Source organism: Mesoplodon mirus (assembly GCF_964341445.2).
Source record: "Mesoplodon mirus genome assembly, chromosome: 1".
Lineage (NCBI taxonomy): Eukaryota > Metazoa > Chordata > Mammalia > Artiodactyla > Ziphiidae > Mesoplodon > Mesoplodon mirus.
In genome coordinates this window covers 119,726,069-119,753,045 of record NC_138976.1, presented here as the reverse complement: position 1 = coordinate 119,753,045, position 26,977 = coordinate 119,726,069, and positions in this window count along the sequence as shown.

Genomic DNA, 26,977 nt, shown 5'->3' with positions numbered 1-26,977 from the left:
ATAAACCCTGAGAACATAGAAAAAAGTTAAATAAAGATATGAGCAGAACTTAATACAACAGAAAACGTATAAAATTCAGGTGATTTAGTAAGTCCAAAGAATCTTCTTTGAAAAGATTTAAAAGACACACTTTGATTAAGGAAAACCAAAACATAAGTAAAGAATATACAGAAAGAGTCAGGACAATGTTAGAGCAGAGAATATATGAAATGCCAGTAAATTTGAACATTTCTGTCAAGTGGACCATTTCCTAGCTCCTAAAGTTTACCAAAACTGACACAAGAGGAAATCATTTAAGGTCATCATGTCTGCCCTTGGCATTCTCGGAACGCCCTGGCCTCAGAATGCAGCCTCTGTAGTCCATGGTAACCTGCGGAGAGGGGGCGGGGCTGAGGGAGGTTGGAACACTGCCCTCACTGAGGGAGTGGGTGTGGCCATCTCTGCTGTGACTGAACAAAGGGCAGGGGAGCAGGGGGCCCAGGGCAGGGCCCTCAGAGCCCGGCAGGCCCAGTGGAGTGTCACAAGCATTTAGGCCCAGGCCAAAGGGCACTTTCTTTGTCTGCACAGCTGCCCAAACCCTCACGTTTCCACTCAGGCCGCCCTCTTACTTGAAGTGTGTGTGGAACCTGTCCACGCAGTACACCTCGCTGCACAGCTAAGCATAGGTCTGGGCATCGTAGCTTCCTTCCAGGTGACCGAGGCTCGCAGGCAGATGGGTCCCTGGGACACACGCGGAGAGGCTCCTGCCCGGGCCACAGGCCGCCCACTGCCCCTGCCCCAGATCGGGGGCTGCAAAGCAGCCCTGTCTGAGTCCCCTGCCTCTAGAGGGATTATTGGACCAACACTTGTAGAAAACGGGGTCCTTGCGGGCCACTCATTGGAGGGACACAAATAAATCTTTGCCGACTTTCTGCTGAAACTTACGAGCATTCACAACTAAGCCTCTTACAAGGTCAGCTGTTTAGCTAAACATGAGCTCATGATCTAAATTTACACAATAATGAAGAAAGCAGCTACAAGCGTAGACAATCAGCCAAAACAATCAATACCAGTATTAGATTCCCAAGGCCATCCATCAGATGTAGGAATAATCGGGTGCAAGGCAGAAAATATACATAAAACTGGAACTGAAACAAGGCACGAGGATGTTTTCAAAGACTGGTAGGATCTCTAAAACATTTTTAAAGGACATGTCATTGATAAAGCTAAATACACAAAGGTTGTGTAATACAACAGTTTAATCATTGAGAAGAGTGAAATTATGCTGTTTTGAAAACTATGGCAGGTCAGATTTTCTGCCTAATTATATAAGAAGATTTCTCTAAAAAATACACATTATTTCAAAGCCTTATTGGCTGTGAAATAAGTTAAGTGTATTTCAAATGGCTTGTCTGCAAAGAAAGGTGAGATGTAGTGGATCACAGAAAGTCGAGGGGAAAATAGGTCAATATATACATTGCTATATGGTGAACTAAGCCTTAGGCCGGCAACTGTGGAGAGGACCTGACCCTTAGAAACGTACAAGTAAGCTGGAATCTTCAAAAGTTCAAATCTTTATAAGTAAAAAGATTTATTAAAATGAATAACCAAGTGTTTTAATTGACATCAGAAAATGAAAACAATAAACACTGAGAACATAGAAAAAAGTTAAATAAAGATATGAGCAGAACTTAATACAACAGAAAACGTATAAAATTCAGGTGATTTAGTAAGTCCAAAGAATCTTCTTTGAAAAGATTTAAAAGACACACTTTGATTAAGGAAAACCAAAACATAAGTAAAGAATATACAGAAAGAGTCAGGACAATGTTAGAGCAGAGAATATATGAAATGCCAGTAAATTTGAACATTTCTGTCAAGTGGACCATTTCCTAGATCCTAAAGTTTCCCAAAACTGACACAAGAGGAAATCATTTAAGGTCATCATGTCTGCCCTTGGCATTCTCGGAACGCCGTGGCCTCAGAATGCAGCCTCTGTAGTCCATGGTAACCTGCGGAGAGGGGGCGGGGCTGAGGGAGGTTGGAACACTGCCCTCACTGAGGGAGTGGGTGTGGCCATCTCTGCTGTGACTGAACAAAGGGCAGGGGAGCAGGGGGCCCAGGGCAGGGCCCTCAGATCCCGGCAGGCCCAGTGGTGTGTCACAAGCATTTAGGCCCAGGCCAAAGGGCGCTTTCTTTGTCTGCACAGCTGCCCAAACTCTCACCTTTCCACTCAGGCCGCCCTCTTACTTGAAGTGTGTGTGGAACCTGGCCGCGCAGTACACCTCGCTGCACAGCTAACGATAGGTCAGGGCATTGTGGCCTCCTGCCAGGTGACCGAGGCTCGCAGGCAGATGGGTCCCTGGGACACACGCGGAGAGGCTCCTGCCCGGGCCACAGGCCGCCCACAGCCCCTGCCCCAGATCGGGGGCCGCAAAGCAGCCCTGTCTGAGTCCCCTGCCTCTAGAGGGAGTATTGGACCAACACTTGTAGAAAACGGGGTCCTTGAGGGCCACTCATTGGAGGGACACAAATAAATCTTTGCCGACTTTCTGCTGAAACTTACGAGCATTCACACCTAAGCCTCTTACAAGGTCAGCTGTTTAGCTAAACATGAGCTCATGATCTAAATTTACACAATAATGAAGAAAGCAGCTACAAGGGGAGACAATCAGCCAAAATAATCAATACCAGTATTAGATTCCCAAGGCCATCCATCAGATGTAGGAATAATCGGGTGCAAGGCAGAAAATATACATCAATCTGGAACTGAAACAAGGCACAAGGATGTTTTCAAAGACTGGTAGGATCTCTAAAACATTTTTAAAGGACATGTCATTGATAAAGCTAAATACACAAGGGTTGTGTAATACAAAAGTTTAATCATTGAGAAGTGTGAAATTATGCTGTTTTGAAAACTATGGCAGGTCAGATTTACTGCCTAATTATATAAGAAGATTTCTCTAAAAAATACACATTATTTCAAAGCCTTATTGGCTGTGAAATAAGTTAAGGGTATTTCAAATGGCTTGTCTGCAAAGAAAGCTGAGATGTAGGGGATCACAGAAAGTCTAGGGGACAATAGGTCAATATATACATTGCTATATGGTGAACTAAGCCTTAGGCCAGCAACAATGGAGAGGACCTGACCCTTAGAAACATACAAGTAAGCTGGAATCTTCAAAAGTTCAAATCTTTATAAGTAAAAAGATTTATTAAAATGAATAACCAAGTGTTTTAATTGACATCAGAAGAAGAAAACAATAAAACCTGAGAACATAGAAAAAAGTTAAATAAAGATATGAGCAGAATTTAATACAACAGAAAACGTATAAAATCCAGGTGATTTAGTAAGTCCAAAGAATCTTCATTGAAAAGATTTAAAAGACACACTTTGATTAAGGAAAACCAAAACATAAGTAAAGAATATACAGAAAGAGTCAGGACAATGTTAGAGCAGAGAATATATGAAATGCCAGTAAATTTGAACATTTCTGGAAAGTGGACCATTTCCTAGCTCCTAAAGTTTACCAAAACTGACACAAGAGGAAATCATTTAAGGTCATCATGTCTGCCCTTGGCATTCTCGGAACGCCCTGGCCTCAGAATGCAGCCTCTGTCGTCCATGGTAACCTGCGGAGAGGGGGCGGGGCTGAGGGAGGTTGGAACACTGCCCTCACTGAGGGAGTGGGTGTGGCCATCTCTGCTGTGACTGAACAAAGGGCAGGGGAGCAGGGGGCCCAGGGAAGGGCCCTCAGAGCCCGGCAGGCCCAGTGGAGTGTCACAAGCATTTAGGCCCAGGACAAAGGGCGCTTTCTTTGTCTGCACAGCTGCCCAAACTCTCACCTTTCCACTCAGGCCGCCCTCTTACTTGAAGTGTGTGTGGAACCTGTCTGCGCAGTACACCTCGCTGCACAGCTAAGCATAGGTCTGGGCCTCATAGCTTCCTGCCAGGTGACCGAGGCTCGCAGGCAGATGGGTCCCTGGGACACACGCGGAGAGGCTCCTGCCCGGGCCACAGGCCGCCCACAGCCCCTGCCCCAGATCGGGGGCCGCAAAGCAGCCCTGTCTGAGTCCCCTGCCTCTAGAGGGAGTACTGGACCAACACTTGTAGAAAACGGGGTCCTTGCGGGCCACTCATTGGAGGGACACAAATAAATCTTTGCCGACTTTCTGCTGAAACTTACGAGCGTTCACACCTAAGCCTCTTACAAGGTCAGCTGTTTAGCTAAACATGAGCTCATGATCTAAATTTACACAATAATGAAGAAAGCAGCTACAAGGGGAGACAATCAGCCAAAATAATCAATACCAGTATTAGATTCCCAAGGCCATCCATCAGATGTAGGAATAATCGGGTGCATGGCAGAAAATATACATCAATCTGGAACTGAAACAAGGCACAAGGATGTTTTCAAAGACTGGTAGGATCTCTAAAACATTTTTAAAGGACATGTCATTGATAAAGCTAAATACACAAGGGTTGTGTAATACAAAAGTTTAATCATTGAGAAGTGTGAAATTATGCTGTTTTGAAAACTATGGCAGGTCAGATTTACTGCCTAATTATATAAGAAGATTTCTCTAAAAAATACACATTATTTCAAAGCCTTATTGGCTGTGAAATAAGTTAAGGGTATTTCAAATGGCTTGTCTGCAAAGAAAGCTGAGATGTAGGGGATCACAGAAAGTCTAGGGGAAAATAGGTCAATATATACATTGCTATATGGTGAACTAAGCCTTAGGCCAGCAACAATGGAGAGGACCTGACCCTTAGAAACATACAAGTAAGCTGGAATCTTCAAAAGTTCAAATCGTTATAAGTAAAAAGATTTATTAAAATGAATAACCAAGTGTTTTAATTGACATCAGAAGATGAAAACAATAAAACCTGAGAACATAGAAAAAAGTTAAATAAAGATATGAGCAGAATTTAATACAACAGAAAACGTATAAAATCCAGGTGATTTAGTAAGTCCAAAGAATCTTCTTTGAAAAGATTTAAAAGACACACTTTGATTAAGGAAAACCAAAACATAAGTAAAGAATATACAGAAAGAGTCAGGACAATGTTAGAGCAGAGAATATATGAAATGCCAGTAAATTTGAACATTTCTGTCAAGTGGACCATTTCCTAGCTCCTAAAGTTTACCAAAACTGACACAAGAGGAAATCATTTAAGGTCATCATGTCTGCCCTTGGCATTCTCGGAACGCCCTTGCCTCAGAATGCAGCCTCTGTAGTCCATGGTAACCTGTGGAGAGGGGGCGGGGCTGACGGAGGTTGGAACACTGCCCTCACTGAGGGAGTGGGTGTGGCCATCTCTGCTGTGACTGAACAAAGGGCAGGGGAGCAGGGGGCCCAGGGCAGGGCCCTCAGAGCCCGGCAGGCCCAGTGGAGTGTCACAAGCATTTAGGCCCAGGACAAAGGGCACTTTCTTTGTCTGCACAGCTGCCCAAACCCTCACCTTTCCACTCAGGCCGCCCTCTTTCTTGAAGTGTGTGTGGAACCTGTCCACGCAGTACACCTCGCTGCACAGCTAAGCATAGGTCTGGGCATCGTAGCTTCCTTCCAGGTGACCGAGGCTCGCAGGCAGATGGGTCCCTGGGACACACGCGGAGAGGCTCCTGCCCGGGCCACAGGCCGCCCACATCCCCTGCCCCAGATCGGGGGCCGCAAAGCAGCCCTGTCTGAGTCCCCTGCCTCTAGAGGGATTATTGGACCAACACTTGTAGAAAACGGGGTTCTTGCGGGCCACTCATTGGAGGGACACAAATAAATCTTTGCCGACTTTCTGCTGAAACTTACGAGCATTCACACCTAAGCCTCTTACAAGGTCAGCTGTTTAGCTAAACATGAGCTCATGATCTAAATTTACACAATAATGAAGAAAGCAGCTACAAGGGGAGACAATCAGCCAAAACAATCAATACCAGTATTAGATTCCCAAGGCCATCCATCAGATGTAGGAATAATCGGGTGCAAGGCAGAAAATATACATAAAACTGGAACTGAAACAAGGCACGAGGATGTTTTCAAAGACTGGTAGGATCTCTAAAACATTTTTAAAGGACATGTCATTGATAAAGCTAAATACACAAAGGTTGTGTAATACAACAGTTTAATCATTGAGAAGAGTGAAATTATGCTGTTTTGAAAACTATGGCAGGTCAGATTTTCTGCCTAATTATATAAGAAGATTTCTCTAAAAAATAAACATTATTTCAAAGCCTTATTGGCTGTGAAATAAGTTAAGGGTATTTCAAATGGCTTGTCTGCAAAGAAAGGTGAGATGTAGTGGATCACAGAAAGTCGAGGGGAAAATAGGTCAGTATATACATTGCTATATGGTGAACTAAGCCTTAGGCCGGCAACAGTGGAGAGGACCTGACCCTTAGAAACGTACAAGTAAGCTGGAATCTTCAAAAGTTCAAATCTTTATAAGTAAAAAGATTTATTAAAATGAATAACCAAGTGTTTTAATTGACATCAGAAGATGAAAACAATAAACCCTGAGAACATAGAAAAAAGTTAAATAAAGATATGAGCAGAAGTTAATACAACAGAAAACGTATAAAATTCAGATGATTTAGTAAGTCCAAAGAATCTTCTTTGAAAAGATTTAAAAGACACACTTTGATTAAGGAAAACAAAAACATAAGTAAAGAATATACAGAAAGAGTTAGGACAAGGTTAGAGCAGAGAATATATGAAATGCCAGTAAATTTGAACATTTCTGGAAAGTGGACCATTTCCTAGCTCCTAAAGTTTACCAAAACTGACACAAGAGGAAATCATTTAAGGTCATCATGTCTGCCCTTGGCATCCTCGGAACGCCCTGGCCTCAGAATGCAGCCTCTGTAGTCCATGGTAACCTGCGGAGAGGGGGCGGGGCTGAGGGAGGTTGGAACACTGCCCTCACTGAGGGAGTGGGTGTGGCCATCTCTGCTGTGACTGAACAAAGGGCAGGGGAACAGGGGGCCCAGGGGAGGGCCCTCAGAGCCCGGCAGGCCCAGTGGAGTGTCACAAGCATTTAGGCCCAGGCCAAAGGGCGCTTTCTTTGTCTGCACAGCTGCCCAAACTCTCACCTTTCCACTCAGGCCGCCCTCTTACTTGAAGTGTGTGTGGAACCTGTCTGCGCAGTACACCTCGCTGCACAGCTAAGCATAGGTCTGGGCATCATAGCTTCCTGCCAGGTGACCGAGGCTCGCAGGCAGATGGGTCCCTGGGACACACGCGGAGAGGCTCCTGCCCGGGCCACAGGCAGCCCACTTCCACTGCCCCAGATCGGGGGCCGCAAAGCAGCCCTGTCTGAGTCCCCTGCCTCTTGAGGGAGTATTGGACCAACACTTGTAGAAAACGGGGTCCTTGCGGGCCACTCATTGGAGGGACACAAAGAAATCTTTGCCGACTTTCTGCTGAAACTTACGAGCGTTCACACCTAAGCCTCTTACAAGGTCAGCTGTTTAGCTAAACATGAGCTCATGATCTAAATTTACACAATAATGAAGAAAGCAGCTACAAGGGGAGACAATCAGCCAAAACAATCAATACCAGTATTAGATTCCCAAGGCCATCCATCAGATGTAGGAATAATCGGGTGCAAGGCAGAAAATATACATCAAACTGGAAATGAAACAAGGCACAAGGATGTTTTCAAAGACTGGTAGGATCTCTAAAACATTTTTAAAGGACATGTCATTGATAAAGCTAAATACACAAGGGTTGTGTAATACAACAGTTTAATCATTGAGAAGTGTGAAATTATGCTGTTTTGAAAACTATGGCAGGTCAGATTTACTGCCTAATTATATAAGAAGATTTCTCTAAAAAATACACATTATTTCAAAGCCTTACTGGCTGTGAAATAAGTTAAGGGTATTTCAAATGGCTTGTCTGCAAAGAAAGCTGAGATGTAGGGGATCACAGAAAGTCTAGGGGAAAATAGGTTAATATATACATTGCTATAGGGTGAACTAAGCCTTAGGCCAGCAACAATGGAGAGGACCTGACCCTTAGAAACGTACAAGTAAGCTGGAATCTTCAAAAGTTCAAATCTTTATAAGTAAAAAGATTTATTAAAATGAATAACCAAGTGTTTTAATTGACATCAGAAGATGAAAACAATAAACCCTGAGAACATAGAAAAAAGTTAAATAAAGATATGAGCAGAATTTAATACAACAGAAAACGTATAAAATCCAGGTGATTTTGTAAGTCCAAAGAATCTTCTTTGAAAAGATTTAAAAGACACACTTTGATTAAGGAAAACCAAAACATAAGTAAAGAATATACAGAAAGAGTCAGGACAATGTTAGAGCAGAGAATATATGAAATGCCAGTAAATTTGAACATTTCTGTCAATTGGACCATTTCCTAGCTCCTAAAGTTTACCAAAACTGACACAAGAGTAAATTATTTAAGGTCATCATGTCTGCCCTTGGCATTCTCGGAAAGCCCTTGCCTCAGAATGCAGCCTCTGTAGTCCTTGGTAACCTGCGGAGAGGGGGCGGGGCTGAGGGAGGTTGGAACACTGCCCTCACTGAGGGAGTGGGTGTGGCCATCTCTGCTGTGACTGAACAAAGGGCAGGGGAGCAGGGGGCCCAGGTCAGGGCCCACAGAGCCCGGCAGGCCCAGTGGAGTGTCACAAGCATTTAGGCCCAGGCCAAAGGGCGCTTTCTTTGTCTGCACAACTGCCCAAACTCTCACCTTTCCACTCAGGCCGCCCTCTTACATGAAGTGTGTGTGGAACCTGTCGGCGCAGTACACCTCGCGGCACAGCTAAGCATAGGTCTGGGCATCGTAGCTTTCTGGCAGGTGACCGAGGCTCGCAGGCAGATGTGTCCCTGGGACACACGCGGAGAGGCTCCTGCCCGGGCCACAGGCCCCCCACTGCCCCTGCCCCAGATCGGGGGCCGCAAAGCAGCCCTGTCTGAGTCCCCTGCCTCTAGAGGGAGTATTGGACCAACACTTGTAGAAAACGGGGTCCTTGTGGGCCACTCATTTGAGGGACACAAATAAATCTTTGCCGACTTTCTGCTGAAACTTACGAGCGTTCACACCTAAGCCTCTTACAAGGTCAGCTGTTTAGCTAAACATGAGCTCATGATCTAAATTTACACAATAATGAAGAAAGCAGCTACAAGGGGAGACAATCAGCCAAAACAATCAATACCAGTATTAGATTCCCAAGGCCATCCATCAGATGTAGGAATAATCGGGTGCAAGGCAGAAAATATACATAAAACTGGAACTGAAACAAGGCACGAGGATGTTTTCAAAGACTGGTAGGATCTCTAAAACATTTTTAAAGGACATGTCATTGATAAAGCTAAATACACAAAGGTTGTGTAATACAACAGATTAATCATTGAGAAGAGTGAAATTATGCTGTTTTGAAAATTATGGCAGGTCAGATTTTCTGCCTAATTATATAAGAAGATTTCTCTAAAAAATAAACATTATTTCAAAGCCTTATTGGCTGTGAAATAAGTTAAGGGTATTTCAAATGGCTTGTCTGCAGAGAAAGGTGAGATGTAGTGGATCACAGAAAGTCGAGGGGAAAATAGGTCAGTATATACATTGCTATATGGTGAACTAAGCCTTAGGCCGGCAACAGTGGAGAGGACCTGACCCTTAGAAACGTACAAGTAAGCTGGAATCTTCAAAAGTTCAAATCTTTATAAGTAAAAAGATTTATTAAAATGAATAACCAAGTGTTTTAATTGACATCAGAAGATGAAAACAATAAACCCTGAGAACATAGAAAAAAGTTAAATAAAGATATGAGCAGAAGTTAATACAACAGAAAACGTATAAAATTCAGATGATTTAGTAAGTCCAAAGAATCTTCTTTGAAAAGATTTAAAAGACACACTTTGATTAAGGAAAACAAAAACATAAGTAAAGAATATACAGAAAGACTCAGGACAATGTTAGAGCAGAGAATATATGAAATGCCAGTAAATTTGAACATTTCTGGAAAGTGGACCATTTCCTAGCTCCTAAAGTTTACCAAAACTGACACAAGAGGAAATCATTTAAGGTCATCATGTCTGCCCTTGGCATTCTCGGAACGCCCTGGCCTCAGAATGCAGCCTCTGTCCTCCATGGTAACCTGCGGAGAGGGGGCGGGGCTGAGGGAGATTGGAACACTGCCCTCACTGTGGGAGTGGGTGTGGCCATCTCTGCTGTGACTGAACAAAGGGCAGGGGAGCAGGGGGCCCAGGGCAGGGCCCTCAGAGCCCGGCAGGCCCAGTGGAGTGTCACAAGCATTTAGGCCCAGGCCAAAGGGCGCTTTCTTTGTCTGCACAGCTGCCCAAACTCTCACCTTTCCACTCAGGCCGCCCTCTTACTTGAAGTGTGTGTGGAACCTGTCCGCGCAGTACACCTCGCTGCACAGCTAAGCATAGGTCTGGGCATCATAGCTTCCTGCCAGGTGACCGAGGCTCGCAGGCAGATGGGTCCGTGGGACACACGCGGAGAGGCTCCTGCCCGGGCCACAGGCCGCCCACTTCCCCTGCCCCAGATCGGGGGCCGCAAAGCAGCCCTGTCTGAGTCCCCTGCCTCTAGAGGGAGTATTGGACCAACACTTGTAGAAAACGGGGTCCTTGCGGGCCACTCATTGGAGGGACACAAATAAATCTTTGCCGACTTTCTGCTGAAACTTACGAGCGTTCACACCTAAGCCTCTTACAAGGTCAGCTGTTTAGCTAAACATGAGCTCAAGATCTAAATTTACACAATAATGAAGAAAGCAGCTACAAGGGGAGACAATCAGCCAAAACAATCAATAACAGAATTAGATTCCCAAGGCCATCCATCAGATGTAGGAATAATCGGGTGCAAGGCAGAAAATATACATAAAACTGGAACTGAAACAAGGCACGAGGATGTATTCAAAGACTGGTAGGATCTCTAAAACATTTTTAAAGGACATGTCATTGATAAAGCTAAATACACAAAGGTTGTGTAATACAACAGATTAATCATTGAGAAGAGTGAAATTATGCTGTCTTGAAAACTATGGCAGGTCAGATTTTCTGCCTAATTATATAAGAAGATTTCTCTAAAAAATACACATTATTTCAAAGCCTTATTGGCTGTGAAATAAGTTAAGGGTATTTCAAATGGCTTGTCTGCAAAGAAATGTGAGATGTAGGGGATCACAGAAAGTCTAGGGGAAAATAGGTCAATATATACATTGCTATATGGTGAACTAAGCCTTAGGCCAGCAACAATGGAGAGGACCTGACCCTTAGAAACGTACAAGTAAGCTGGAATCTTCAAAAGTTCAAATCTTTATAAGGAAAAAGATTTATTAAAATGAATAACCAAGTGTTTTAATTGACATCAGAAGATGAAAACAATAAACCCTGAGAACATAGAAAAAAGTTAAATAAAGATATGAGCAGAATTTAATACAACAGAAAACGTATAAAATCCAGGTGATTTAGTAAGTCCAAAGAATCTTCTTTGAAAAGATTTAAAAGACACACTTTGATTAAGGAAAACAAAAACATAAGTAAAGAATATACAGAAAGAGTCAGGACAATGTTAGAGCAGAGAATATATGAAATGCCAGTAAATTTGAACATTTCTGGAAAGTGGACCATTTCCTAGCTCCTAAAGTTTACCAAAACTGACACAAGAGGAAATCATTTAAGGTCATCATGTCTGCCCTTGGCATTCTCAGATAGCCCTTGCCTCAGAATGCAGCCTCTGTAGTCCATGGTAACCTGCGGAGAGGGGGCGGGGCTGAGGGAGGTTGGAACACTGCCCTCACTGAGGGAGTGGGTGTGGCCATCTCTGCTGTGACTGAACAAAGGGCAGGGGAGCAGGGGGCCCAGGTCAGGGCCCTCAGAGCCCGGCAGGCCCAGTGGAGTGTCACAAGCATTTAGTCCCAGGCCAAAGGGCGCTTTCTTTGTCTGCACAACTGCCCAAACTCTCACCTTTCCACTCAGGCCGCCCTCTTACATGAAGTGTGTGTGGAACATGTCGGCGCAGTACACCTCGCGGCACAGATAACCATAGGTCTGGGCCTCGTAGCTTTCTGGCAGGTGACCGAGGCTCGCAGGCAGATGTGTCCCTGGGACACACGCGGAGAGGCTCCTGCCCGGGCCACAGGCCCCCCACTGCCCCTGCCCCAGATCGGGGGCCGCAAAGCAGCCCTGTCTGAGTCCCCTGCCTCTAGAGGGAGTATTGGACCAACACTTGTAGAAAACGGGGTCCTTGCGGGCCACTCATTGGAGGGACACAAATAAATCTTTGCCGACTTTCTGCTGAAACTTACGAGCGTTCACACCTAAGCCTCTTACAAGGTCAGCTGTTTAGCTAAACATGAGCTCATGATCTAAATTTACACAATAATGAAGAAAGCAGCTACAAGGGGAGACAATCAGCCAAAACAATCAATACCTGTATTAGATTCCCAAGGCCATCCATCAGATGTAGGAATAATCGGGTGCAAGGCAGAAAATATACATCAAACAGGAACTGAAACAAGGCACAAGGATGTTTTCAAAGACTGGTAGGATCTCTAAAACATTTTTAAAGGACATGTCATTGATAAAGCTAAATACACAAGGGTTGTGTAATACAACAGTTTAATCATTGAGAAGTGTGAAATTATGCTGTTTTGAAAACTATGGCAGGTCAGATTTACTGCCTAATTATATAAGAAGATTTCTCTAAAAAATACACATTATTTCAAAGCCTTATTGGCTGTAAAATAAGTTAAGGGTATTTCAAATGGCTTGTCTGCAAAGAAAGGTGAGATGTAGTGGATCACAGAAAGTCGAGGGGAAAATAGGTCAATATATACATTGCTATATGGTGAACTAAGCCTTAGGCCGGCAACAGTGGAGAGGACCTGACCCTTAGAAACGTACAAGTAAGCTGGAATCTTCAAAAGTTCAAATCTTTATAAGTAAAAAGATTTATTAAAATGAATAACCAAGTGTTTTAATTGACATCAGAAGATGAAAACAATAAACCCTGAGAACATAGAAAAAAGTTAAATAAAGATATGAGCAGAACTTAATACAACAGAAAACGTATAAAATTCAGATGATTTAGTAAGTCCAAAGAATCTTCTTTGAAAATATTTAAAAGACACACTTTGATTAAGGAAAACCAAAACATAAGTAAAGAATATACAGAAAGAGTCAGGACAATGTTAGAGCAGAGAATATATGAAATGCCAGTAAATTTGAACATTTCTGGAAAGTGGACCATTTCCTAGCTCCTAAAGTTTACCAAAACTGACACAAGAGGAAATCATTTAAGGTCATCATGTCTGCCCTTGGCATTCTCGGAACGCCCTGGCCTCAGAATGCAGCCTCTGTCGTCCATGGTAACCTGCGGAGAGGGGGCGGGGCTGAGGGAGGTTGGAACACTGCCCTCACTGAGGGAGTGGGTGTGGCCATCTCTGCTGTGACTGAACAAAGGGCAGGGGAGCAGGGGGCCCAGGGAAGGGCCCTCAGAGCCCGGCAGGCCCAGTGGAGTGTCACAAGCATTTAGGCCCAGGCCAAAGGGTGCTTTCTTTGTCTGCACAGCTGCCCAAACTCTCACATTTCCACTCAGGCCGCCCTCTTACTTGAAGTGTGTGTGGAACCTGTCTGCGCAGTACACCTCGCTGCACAGCTAAGCATAGGTCTGGGCATCATAGCTTCCTGCCTGGTGACCGAGGCTCGCAGGCAGATGGGTCCCTGGGACACACGCGGAGAGGCTCCTGCCCGGGCCACAGGCCGCCCACTTCCCCTGCCCCAGATCGGGGGCCGCAAAGCAGCCCTGTCTGAGTCCCCTGCCTCTAGAGGGAGTATTGGACCAACACTTGTAGAAAACGGGGTCCTTGCGGGCCACTCATTGGAGGGACACAAAGAAATCTTTGCCGACTTTCTGCTGAAACTTACGAGCGTTCACACCTAAGCCTCTTACAAGGTCAGCTGTTTAGCTAAACATGAGCTCATGATCTAAATTTACACAATAATGAAGAAAGCAGCTACAAGGGGAGACAATCAGCCAAAATAATCAATACCAGTATTAGATTCCCAAGGCCATCCATCAGATGTAGGAATAACCGGGTGCAAGGCAGAAAATATACATCAATCTGGAACTGAAACAAGGCACAAGGATGTTTTCAAAGACTGGTAGGATCTCTAAAACATTTTTAAAGGACATGTCATTGATAAAGCTAAATACACAAGGGTTGTGTAATACAACAGATTAATCATTGAGAAGTGTGAAATTATGCTGTTTTGAAAACTATGGCAGGTCAGATTTACTGCCTAATTATATAAGAAGATTTCTCTAAAAAATACACATTATTTCAAAGCCTTACTGGCTGTGAAATAAGTTAAGGGTATTTCAAATGGCTTGTCTGCAAAGAAAGCTGAGATGTAGGGGATCACAGAAAGTCGAGGGGAAAATATGTCAATATATACATTGCTATATGGTGAACTAAGCCTTAGGCCAGCAACAATGGAGAGGACCTGACCCTTAGAAACGTACAAGTAAGCTGGAATCTTCAAAAGTTCAAATCTTTATAAGTAAAAAGATTTATTAAAATGAATAACCAAGTGTTTTAATTGACATCAGAAGATGAAAACAATAAACCCTGAGAACATAGAAAAAAGTTAAATAAAGATATGAGCAGAATTTAATACAACAGAAAACGTATAAAATCCAGGTGATTTAGTAAGTCCAAAGAATCTTCTTTGAAAAGATTTAAAAGACACACTTTGATTAAGGAAAACCAAAACATAAGTAAAGAATATACAGAAAGTGTCAGGACAATGTTAGAGCAGAGAATATATGAAATGCCAGTAAATTTGAACATTTCTGTCAATTGGACCATTTCCTAGCTCTTAAGTTTACCAAAACTGACACAAGAGGAAATCATTTAAGGTCATCATGTCTGCCCTTGGCATTCTCGGAACGCCCTGGCCTCAGAATGCAGCCTCTGTCGTCCATGGTAACCTGCGGAGAGGGGGCGGGGCTGAGGGAGGTTGGAACACTGCCCTCACTGAGGGAGTGGGTGTGGCCATCTCTGCTGTGACTGAACAAAGGGCAGGGGAGCAGGGGGCCCAGGGCAGGGCCCTCAGAGCCCGGCAGGCCCAGTGGAGTGTCACAAGCATTTAGGCCCAGGCCAAAGGGCGCTTTCTTTGTCTGCACAGCTGCCCAAACTCTCACCTTTCCACTCAGGCCGCCCTCTTACTTGAAGTGTGTGTGGAACCTGTCTGCGCAGTACACCTCGCTGCACAGCTAAGCATAGGTTTGTGCGTCATAGCTTCCTGCCAGGTGACCGAGGCTCGCAGGCAGATGGGTCCCTGGGACACACGCGGAGAGGCTCCTGCCCGGGCCACAGGCCGCCCACTTCCCCTGCCCCAGATCGCGGGCCGCAAAGCAGCCCTGTCTGAGTCCCCTGCCTCTAGAGGGAGTATTGGACCAACACTTGTAGAAAACGGGGTCCTTGCGGGCCACTCATTGGAGGGACACAAAGAAATCTTTGCCGACTTTCTGCTGAAACTTACGAGCGTTCACACCTAAGCCTCTTACAAGGTCAGCTGTTTAGCTAAACATGAGCTCATGATCTAAATTTACACAATAATGAAGAAAGCAGCTATAAGGGGAAACAATCAGCCAAAACAATCCATACCAGAATTAGATTCCCAAGGCCATCCATCAGATGTAGGAATAATCGGGTGCAAGGCAGAAAATATATATAAAACTGGAACTGAAACAAGGCACGAGGATGTTTTCAAAGATTGGTAGGATCTCTAAAACATTTTTAAAGATCATGTCATTGATAAAGCTAAATACACAAAGGTTGTGTAATACAACAGATTAATCATTGAGAAGAGTGAAATTATGCTGTTTTGAAAACTATGGCAGGTCAGATTTTCTGCCTAATTATATAAGAAGATTTCTCTAAAAAATACACATTATTTCAAAGCCTTATTGGCTGTGAAATAAGTTAAGGGTATTTCAAATGGCTTGTCTGCAAAGAAAGGTGAGATGTAGGGGATCACAGAAAGTCGAGGGGAAAATAGGTCAATATATACATTGCTATATGGTGAACTAAGCCTTAGGCCGGCAACAATGGAGAGGACCTGACCCTTAGAAACGTACAAGTAAGCTGGAATCTTCAAAAGTTCAAATCTTTATAAGTAAAAAGATTTATTAAAATGAATAACCAAGTGTTTTAATTGACATCAGAAGATGAAAACAATAAACCCTGAGAACATAGAAAAAAGTTAAATAAAGATATGAGCAGAATTTAATACAACAGAAAACGTATAAAATCCAGGTGATTTAGTAAGTCCAAAGAATCTTCTTTGAAAAGATTTAAAAGACACACTTTGATTAAGGAAAACAAAAACATAAGTAAAGAATATACAGAAAGAGTCAGGACAATGTTAGAGCAGAGAATATATGAAATGCCAGTAATTTGAACATTTCTGGAAAGTGGACCATTTCCTAGCTCCTAAAGTTTACCAAAACTGACACAAGAGGAAATCATTTAAGGTCATCATGTCTGCCCTTGGCATTCTCGGAACGCCCTGGCCTCAGAATGCAGCCTCTGTCGTCCATGGTAACCTGCGGAGAGGGGGCGGGGCTGAGGGATGTTGGAACACTGCCCTCACTGAGGGAGTGGGTGTGGCCATCTCTGCTGTGACTGAACAAAGGGCAGGGGAGCAGGGGTCACAGGGCAGGGCCCTCAGAGCCCGGCAGGACCAGTGGAGTGTCACAATCATTTAGGCCCAGGCCAAAGGGCGCTTTCTTTGTCTGCACAGCTGCCCAAACTCTCACCTTTCCACTCAGGCCGCCCTCTTACTTGAAGTGTGTGTGGAACCTGTCTGCGCAGTACACCTCGCTGCACAGCTAAGCATAGGTCTGGGCATCATAGCTTCCTGCCAGGTGACCGAGGCTCGCAGGCAGATGGGTCCCTGGGACACACGCGGAGAGGCTCCTGCCCGGGCCACAGGCCGCCCACTGCCCCTGCCCCAGATCGGGGGCCGCAAAGCAGCCCTGTCTGAGTCCCCTGCCTCTAGAGGGAGTATTGGACCAACACTTGTAGAAAACGGGGTCCTTGCGGGCCACTCATTGGAGGGACACAAAGAAATCTTTGCCGACTCTCTGCTGAAATTTACGAGCGTTCACACCTAAGCCTCTTACAAGGTCAGCTGTTTAGCTAAACATGAGCTCATGATCTAAATTTACACAATAATGAAGAAAGCAGCTACAAGGGGAGACAATCAGCCAAAATAATCAATACCAGTATTAGATTCCCAAGGCCATCCATCAGATGTAGGAATAACCGGGTGCAAGGCAGAAAATATACATCAATCTGGAACTGAAACAAGGCACAAGGATGTTTTCAAAGACTGGTAGGATCTCTAAAACATTTTTAAAGGACATGTCATTGATAAAGCTAAATACACAAGGGTTGTGTAATACAACAGTTAAATCATTGAGAAGTGTGAAATTATGCTGTTTTGAAAACTATGGCAGGTCAGATTTACTGCCTAATTATATAAGAAGATTTCTCTAAAAAATACACATTATTTCAAAGCCTTACTGGCTGTGAAATAAGTTAAGGGTATTTCAAATGGCTTGTCTGCAAAGAAAGCTGAGATGTAGGGGATCACAGAAAGTCGAGGGGAAAATAGGTCAATATATACATTGCTATATGGTGAACTAAGCCTTAGGCCAGCAACAATGGAGAGGACCTGACCCTTAGAAACGTACAAGTAAGCTGGAATCTTCAAAAGTTCAAATCTTTATAAGTAAAAAGATTTATTAAAATGAATAACCAAGTGTTTTAATTGACATCAGAAGATGAAAACAATAAACCCTGAGAACATAGAAAAAAGTTAAATAAAGATATGAGCAGAATTTAATACAACAGAAAACGTATAAAATCCAGGTGATTTAGTAAGTCCAAAGAATCTTCTTTGAAAAGATTTAAAAGACACACTTTGATTAAGGAAAACCAAAACATAAGTAAAGAATATACAGAAAGAGTCAGGACAATGTTAGAGCAGAGAATATATGAAATGCCAGTAAATTTGAACATTTCTGTCAAGTGGACCATTTCCTAGCTCCTAAAGTTTACCAAAACTGACACAAGAGGAAATCATTTAAGGTCATCATGTCTGCCCTTGGCATTCTCGGAAAGCCCTTGCCTCAGAATGCAGCCTCTGTAGTCCATGGTAACCTGCGGAGAGGGGGCGGGGCTGAGGGAGGTTGGAACACTGCCCTCACTGAGGGAGTGGGTGTGGCCATCTCTGCTGTGACTGAACAAAGGGCAGGGGAGCAGGGGGCCCAGGGCAGGGCCCTCAGAGCCCGGCAGGCCCAGTGGAGTGTCACAAGCATTTAGGCCCAGGCCAAAGGGCGCTTTCTTTGTCTGCACAACTGCCCAAACTCTCACCTTTCCACTCAGGCCGCCCTCTTACATGAAGTGTGTGTGGAACCTGTCGGCGCAGTACACCTCGCTGCACAGCTAAGCATAGGTCTGGGCATCATAGCTTCCTGCCAGGTGACCGAGGCTCGCAGGCAGATGGGTCCCTGGGACACACGCGGAGAGGCTCCTGCCCGGGCCACAGGCCGCCCACTTCCCCTGCCCCAGATCGGGGGCCGCAAAGCAGCCCTGTCTGAGTCCCCTGCCTCTAGAGGGAGTATTGGACCAACACTTGTAGAAAACGGGGTCCTTGCGGGCCACTCATTGGAGGGACACAAATAAATCTTTGCCGACTTTCTGCTGAAACTTACGAGCGTTCACACCTAAGCGTCTTACAAGGTCAGCTGTTTAGCTAAACATGAGCTCATGATCTAAATTTACACAATAATGAAGAAAGCAGCTATAAGGGGAAACAATCAGCCAAAACAATCCATACCAGAATTAGATTCCCAAGGCCATCCATCAGATGTAGGAATAATCGGGTGCAAGGCAGAAAATATATATAAAACTGGAACTGAAACAAGGCACGAGGATGTTTTCAAAGATTGGTAGGATCTCTAAAACATTTTTAAAGATCATGTCATTGATAAAGCTAAATACACAAAGGTTGTGTAATACAACAGATTAATCATTGAGAAGAGTGAAATTATGCTGTTTTGAAAACTATGGCAGGTCAGATTTTCTGCCTAATTATATAAGAAGATTTCTCTAAAAAATACACATTATTTCAAAGCCTTATTGGCTGTGAAATAAGTTAAGGGTATTTCAAATGGCTTGTCTGCAGAGAAAGGTGAGATGTAGGGGATCACAGAAAGTCGAGGGGAAAATAGGTCATTATATACATTGCTATATGGTGAACTAAGCCTTAGGCCGGCAACAATGGAGAGGACCTGACCCTTAGAAACGTACAAGTAAGCTGGAATCTTCAAAATTTCAAATCTTTATAAGTAAAAAGATTTATTAAAATGAATAACCAAGTGTTTTAATTGACATCAGAAGATGAAAACAATAAACCCTGAGAACATAGAAAAAAGTTAAATAAAGATATGAGCAGAATTTAATACAACAGAAAACGTATAAAATCCAGGTGATTTAGTAAGTCCAAAGAATCTTCTTTGAAAAGATTTAAAAGATACACTTTGATTAAGGAAAACAAAAACATAAGTAAAGAATATACAGAAAGAGTCAGGACAATGTTAGAGCAGAGAATATATGAAATGCCAGTAATTTGAACATTTCTGGAAAGTGGACCATTTCCTAACTCCTAAAGTTTACCAAAACTGACACAAGAGGAAATCATTTAAGGTCATCATGTCTGCCCTTGGCATTCTCGGAACGCCCTTGCCTCAGAATGCAGCCTCTGTAGTCCATGGTAACCTGCGGAGAGGGGGCGGGGCTGAGGGAGGTTGGAACACTGCCCTCACTGAGGGAGTGGGAGTGGCCATCTCTGCTGTGACTGAACAAAGGGCAGGGGAGCAGGGGGCCCAGGGCAGGGCCCTCAGAGCCCGGCAGGCCCAGTGGAGTGTCACAAGCATTTAGGCCCAGGCCAAAGGGCGCTTTCTTTGTCTGCACAGCTGCCCAAACTCTCACCTTTCCACTCAGGCCGCCCACTTACTTAAAGTGTGTGTGGAACCTGTCCGCGCAGTACACCTCGCTGCACAGCTAGGCATAGGTCTGGGCATCGTAGCTTCCTGCCAGGTGACCGAGGCTCACAGGCAGATGGGTCCCTGGGACACACGCGGAGAGGCTCCTGCCCGGGCCACAGGGCGCCCACTGCCCCTGCCCCAGATCGGGGGCCGCAAAGCAGCCCTGTCTGAGTCCCCTGCCTCTAGAGGGAGTATTGGACCAACACTTGTAGAAAACGGGGTCCTTGAGGGCCACTCATTGGAGGGACACAATTAAATCTTTGCCGACTTTCTGCTGAAACTTACGAGCGTTCACACCTAAGCCTCTTACAAGGTCAGCTGTTTAGCTAAACATGAGCTCATGATCTAAATATACACAATAATGAAGAAAGCAGCTACAAGGGGAGACAATCAGCCAAAACAATCAATACCAGAATTAGATTCCCAAGGCCATCCATCAGAAGTAGGAATAATCGGGTGCAAGGCAGAAAATATACATAAAACTGGAACTGAAACAAGGCACGAGGATGTTTTCAAAGACTGGTAGGATCTCTAAAACATTTTTAAAGATCATGTCATTGATAAATCTAAATACACAAAGGTTGTGTAATACAACTGATTAATCATTGAGAAGAGTGAAATTATGCTGTTTTGAAAACTATGGCAGGTCAGATTTTCTGCCTAATTATATAAGAAGATTTCTCTAAAAAATACACATTATTTCAAAGACATATTGGGTGTGAAATAAGTTAAGGGTATTTCAAATGGCTTGTCTGCAAAGAAAGGTTAGATGTAGGGGATCACAGAAAGTCGAGGGGAAAATAGGTCAATATATACATTGCTATATGGTGAACTAAGCCTTAGGCCGGCAACAATGGAGAGGACCTGACCCTTAGAAACGTACAAGTAAGCTGGAATCTTCAAAAGTTCAAAACTTTATAAGTAAAAAGATTTATTAAAATGAATAACCAAGTGTTTTAATTGACATCAGAAGATGAAAACAATAAACCCTGAGAACATAGAAAAAAGTTAAATAAAGATATGAGCAGAACTTAATACAACAGAAAACGTATAAAATTCAGGTGATTTAGTAAGTCCAAAGAATCTTCTTTGAAAAGATTTAAAAGACACACCTTGATTAAGGAAAACAAAAACATAAGTAAAGAATATACAGAAAGAGTCAGGACAATGTTAGAGCAGAGAATATATGAAATGCCAGTAAATTTGAACATTTCTGTCAAGTGGACCATTTCCTAGCTCCTAAAGTTTACCAAAACTGACACAAGAGGAAATCATTTAAGGTCATCATGTCTGCCCTTGGCATTCTCGGAACGCCCTGGCCTCAGAATGCAGCCTCTGTAGTCCTTGGTAACCTGCGGAGAGGGGGCGGGGCTGAGGGAGGTTGGAACACTGCCCTCACTGAGGGAGTGTGTGTGGCCATCTCTGCTGTGACTGAACAAAGGGCAGGGGAGCAGGGGGCCCAGGGCAGGGCCCTCAGAGCGCGGCAGGCCCAGTGGAGTGTCACAAGCATTTAGGCCCAGGCCAAAGTGCGCTTTCTTTGTCTGCACAGCTGCCCAAACTCTCACCTTTCCACTCAGGCCGCCCACTTACTTGAAGTGTGTTTGGAACCTGTCCGCGCAGTACACCTCGCTGCACAGCTAGGCATAGGTCTGGGCATCGTAGCTTCCTGCCAGGTGACCGAGGCTCACAGGCAGATGGGTCCCTGGGACACACGCGGAGAGGCTCCTGCTCGGGCCACAGGCCGCCCACGGCCCCTGCCCCAGATCGGGGGCGGCAAAGCAGCCCTGTCTGAGTCCCCTGCCTCTAGAGGGAGTATTGGACCAACACTTGTAGAAAACGGGGTCCTTGAGGGCCACTCATTGAAGGGACACAATTAAATCTTTGCCGACTTTCTGCTGAAACTTACGAGCGTTCACACCTAAGCCTCTTACAAGGTCAGCTGTTTAGCTAAACATGAGCTCATGATCTAAATATACACAATAATGAAGAAAGCAGCTACAAGGGGAGACAATCAGCCAAAACAATCAATACCAGATTTAGATTCCCAAGGCCATCCATCAGATGTAGGAATAATCGGGTGCAAGGCAGAAAATATACATAAAACTGGAACTGAAACAAGGCACGAGGATGTTTTCAAAGACTGGTAGGATCTCTCAAACATTTCTAAAGGACATGTCATTGATAAAGCTAAATACACAAAGGTTGTGTAATAGAACAGATTAATCATTGAGAAGAGTGAAATTATGCTGTTTTGAAAACTATGGCAGGTCAGATTTTCTGCCTAATTATATAAGAAGATTTCTCTAAAAAATAAACCTTATTTCAAAGCCTTATTGGTTGTGAAATAAGTTAAGGGTATTTCAAATGGCTTGTCTGCAAAGAAAGGTGAGATGTAGTGGATCACAGAAAGTCGAGGGGAAAATAGGTCAATATATACATTGGTATATGGTGAACTAAGCCTTAGGCCGGCAACAGTGGAGAGAACCTGACCCTTAGAAACGTACAAGTAAGCTGGAATCTTCAAAAGTTCAAATATTTATAAGTAAAAAGATTTATTAAAATGAATAACCAAGTGTTTTAATTGACATCAGAAGATGAAAACAATAAACCCTGAGAACATAGAAAAAAGTTAAATAAAGATATGAGCAGATCTTAATACAACAGAAAACGTATAAAATTCAGGTGATTTAGTAAGTCCAAAGAATCTTCTTTGAAAAGATTTAAAAGACACACTTTGATTAAGGAAAACAAAAACATAAGTAAAGAATATACAGAAAGAGTCAGGACAATGTTAGAGCAGAGAATATATGAAATGCCAGTAAATTTGAACATTTCTGTCAAGTGGACCATTTCCTAGCTCCTAAAGTTTACCAAAACTGACACAAGAGGAAATCATTTAAGGTCATCATGTCTGCCCTTGGCATTCTCGGAACGCCCTGGCCTCAGAATGCAGCCTCTGTAGTCCATGGTAACCTGCGGAGAGGGGGCGGGGCTGAGGGAGGTTGGAACACTGCCCTCACTGAGGGAGTGGGAGTGGCCATCTCTGCTGTGACTGAACAAAGGGCAGGGGAGCAGGGGGCCCAGGGCAGGGCCCTCAGAGCCCGGCAGGCCCAGTGGAGTGTCACAAGCATTTAGGCCCAGGCCAAAGGGCGCTTTCTTTCTCTGCACAGCTGCCCAAACTCTCACCTTTCCACTCAGGCCGCCCACTTACTTAAAGTGTGTGTGGAACCTGTCCGCGCAGTACACCTCGCTGCACAGCTAGGCATAGGTCTGGGCATCGTAGCTTCCTGCCAGGTGAACGAGGCTCACAGGCAGATGGGACCCTGGGACACACGCGGAGAGGCTCCTGCCCGGGCCACAGGGCGCCCACTGCCCCTGCCCCAGATCGGGGGCCGCAAAGCAGCCCTGTCTGAGTCCCCTGCCTCTAGAGGGAGTATTGGACCAACACTTGTAGAAAACGGGGTCCTTGAGGGCCACTCATTGGAGGGACACAATTAAATCTTTGCCGACTTTCTGCTGAAACTTACGAGCGTTCACACCTAAGCCTCTTACAAGGTCAGCTGTTTAGCTAAACATGAGCTCATGATCTAAATATACACAATAATGAAGAAAGCAGCTACAAGGGGAGACAATCAGCCAAAACAATCAATACCAGATTTAGATTCCCAAGGCCATCCATCAGATGTAGGAATAATCGGGTGCAAGGCAGAAAATATACATAAAACTGGAACTGAAACAAGGCACGAGGATGTTTTCAAAGACTGGTAGGATCTCTCAAACATTTCTAAAGGACATGTCATTGATAAAGCTAAATACACAAAGGTTGTGTAATAGAACAGATTAATCATTGAGAAGAGTGAAATTATGCTGTTTTGAAAACTATGGCAGGTCAGATTTTCTGCCTAATTATATAAGAAGATTTCTCTAAAAAATAAACCTTATTTCAAAGCCTTATTGGTTGTGAAATAAGTTAAGGGTATTTCAAATGGCTTGTCTGCAAAGAAAGGTGAGATGTAGTGGATCACAGAAAGTCGAGGGGAAAATAGGTCAATATATACATTGGTATATGGTGAACTAAGCCTTAGGCCGGCAACAGTGGAGAGAACCTGACCCTTAGAAACGTACAAGTAAGCTGGAATCTTCAAAAGTTCAAATATTTATAAGTAAAAAGATTTATTAAAATGAATAACCAAGTGTTTTAATTGACATCAGAAGATGAAAACAATAAACCCTGAGAACATAGAAAAAAGTTAAATAAAGATATGAGCAGAACTTAATACAACAGAAAACGTATAAAATTCAGGTGATTTAGTAAGTCCAAAGAATCTTCTTTGAAAAGATTTAAAAGACACACTTTGATTAAGGAAAACAAAAACATAAGTAAAGAATATACAGAAAGAGTCAGGACAATGTTAGAGCAGAGAATATATGAAATGCCAGTAAATTTGAACATTTCTGTCAAGTGGACCATTTCCTAGCTCCTAAAGTTTACCAAAACTGACACAAGAGGAAATCATTTAAGGTCATCATGTCTGCCCTTGGCATTCTCGGAACGCCCTGGCCTCAGAATGCAGCCTCTGTAGTCCATGGTAACCTGCGGAGAGGGGGCGGGGCTGAGGGAGGTTGGAACACTGCCCTCACTGAGGGAGTGGGAGTGGCCATCTCTGCTGTGACTGAACAAAGGGCAGGGGAGCAGGGGGCCCAGGGCAGGGCCCTCAGAGCCCGGCAGGCCCAGTGGAGTGTCACAAGCATTTAGGCCCAGGCCAAAGGGCGCTTTCTTTGTCTGCACAGCTGCCCAAACTCTCACCTTTCCACTCAGGCCGCCCACTTACTTAAAGTGTGTGTGGAACCTGTCCGCGCAGTACACCTCGCTGCACAGCTAGGCATAGGTCTGGGCATCGTAGCTTCCTGCCAGGTGACCGAGGCTCACAGGCAGATGGGTCCCTGGGACACACGCGGAGAGGCTCCTGCCCGGGCCACAGGGCGCCCACTGCCCCTGCCCCAGATCGGGGGCCGCAAAGCAGCCCTGTCTGAGTCCCCTGCCTCTAGAGGGAGTATTGGACCAACACTTGTAGAAAACGGGGTCCTTGAGGGCCACTCATTGGAGGGACACAATTAAATCTTTGCCGACTTTCTGCTGAAACTTACGAGCGTTCACACCTAAGCCTCTTACAAGGTCAGCTGTTTAGCTAAACATGAGCTCATGATCTAAATATACACAATGATGAAGAAAGCAGCTACAAGGGGAGACAATCAGCCAAAACAATCAATACCAGAATTAGATTCCCAAGGCCATCCATCAGATGTAGGAATAATCGGGTGCAAGGCAGAAAATATACATAAAACTGGAACTGAAACAAGGCACGAGGATGTTTTCAAAGACTGGTAGGATCTCTAAAACATTTTTAAAGATCATGTCATTGATAAATCTAAATACACAAAGGTTGTGTAATACAACAGATTAATCATTGAGAAGAGTGAAATTATGCTGTTTTGAAAACTATGGCAGGTCAGATTTTCTGCCTAATTATATAAGAAGATTTCTCTAAAAAATACACATTATTTCAAAGACATATTGGGTGTGAAATAAGTTAAGGGTATTTCAAATGGCTTGTCTGCAAAGAAAGGTTAGATGTAGGGGATCACAGAAAGTCGAGGGGAAAATAGGTCAATATATACATTGCTATATGGTGAACTAAGCCTTAGGCCGGCAACAATGGAGAGGACCTGACCCTTAGAAACGTACAAGTAAGCTGGAATCTTCAAAAGTTCAAATCTTTATAAGTAAAAAGATTTATTAAAATGAATAACCAAGTGTTTTAATTGACATCAGAAGATGAAAACAATAAACCCTGAGAACATAGAAAAAAGTTAAATAAAGATATGAGCAGAACTTAATACAACAGAAAACGTATAAAATTCAGGTGATTTAGTAAGTCCAAAGAATCTTCTTTGAAAAGATTTAAAAGACACACCTTGATTAAGGAAAACAAAAACATAAGTAAAGAATATACAGAAAGAGTCAGGACAATGTTAGAGCAGAGAATATATGAAATGCCAGTAAATTTGAACATTTCTGTCAAGTGGACCATTTCCTAGCTCCTAAAGTTTACCAAAACTGACACAAGAGGAAATCATTTAAGGTCATCATGTCTGCCCTTGGCATTCTCGGAACGCCCTGGCCTCAGAATGCAGCCTCTGTAGTCCTTGGTAACCTGCGGAGAGGGGGCGGGGCTGAGGGAGGTTGGAACACTGCCCTCACTGAGGGAGTGTGTGTGGCCATCTCTGCTGTGAATGAACAAAGGGCAGGGGAGCAGGGGGCCCAGGGCAGGGCCCTCAGAGCGCGGCAGGCCCAGTGGAGTGTCACAAGCATTTAGGCCCAGGCCAAAGGGCACTTTCTTTGTCTGCACAGCTGCCCAAACTCTCACCTTTCCACTCAGGCCACCCACTTACTTGAAGAGTGTGTGGAACATGTCCGCACAGTACACCTCTCTGCACAGCTAAGCATAGGTCTGGGCATCGTAGCTTCCTGCCAGGTGACCGAGGCTCACAGGCAGATGGGTCCCTGGGACACACGCAGAGAAGATCCTGCCCGGGCCACAGGCTGACCACTGCCCCTGCCCCAGATCGGGGGCGAAAAGCCGCCCTGTCTGTGTCCCCTGCCTCTAGAGGGAGTATTGGACCAACACTTGTAGAAAACGGGGTCCTTGAGGGCCACTCATTGAAGGGACACAATTAAAGCTTTGCCGACTTTCTGCTGAAACTTACGAGCGTTCACACCTAAGCCTCTTACAAGGTCAGCTGTTTAGCTAAACATGAGCTCATGATCTAAATATACACAATAATGAAGAAAGCAGCTACAAGGGGAGACAATCAGCCAAAACAATCA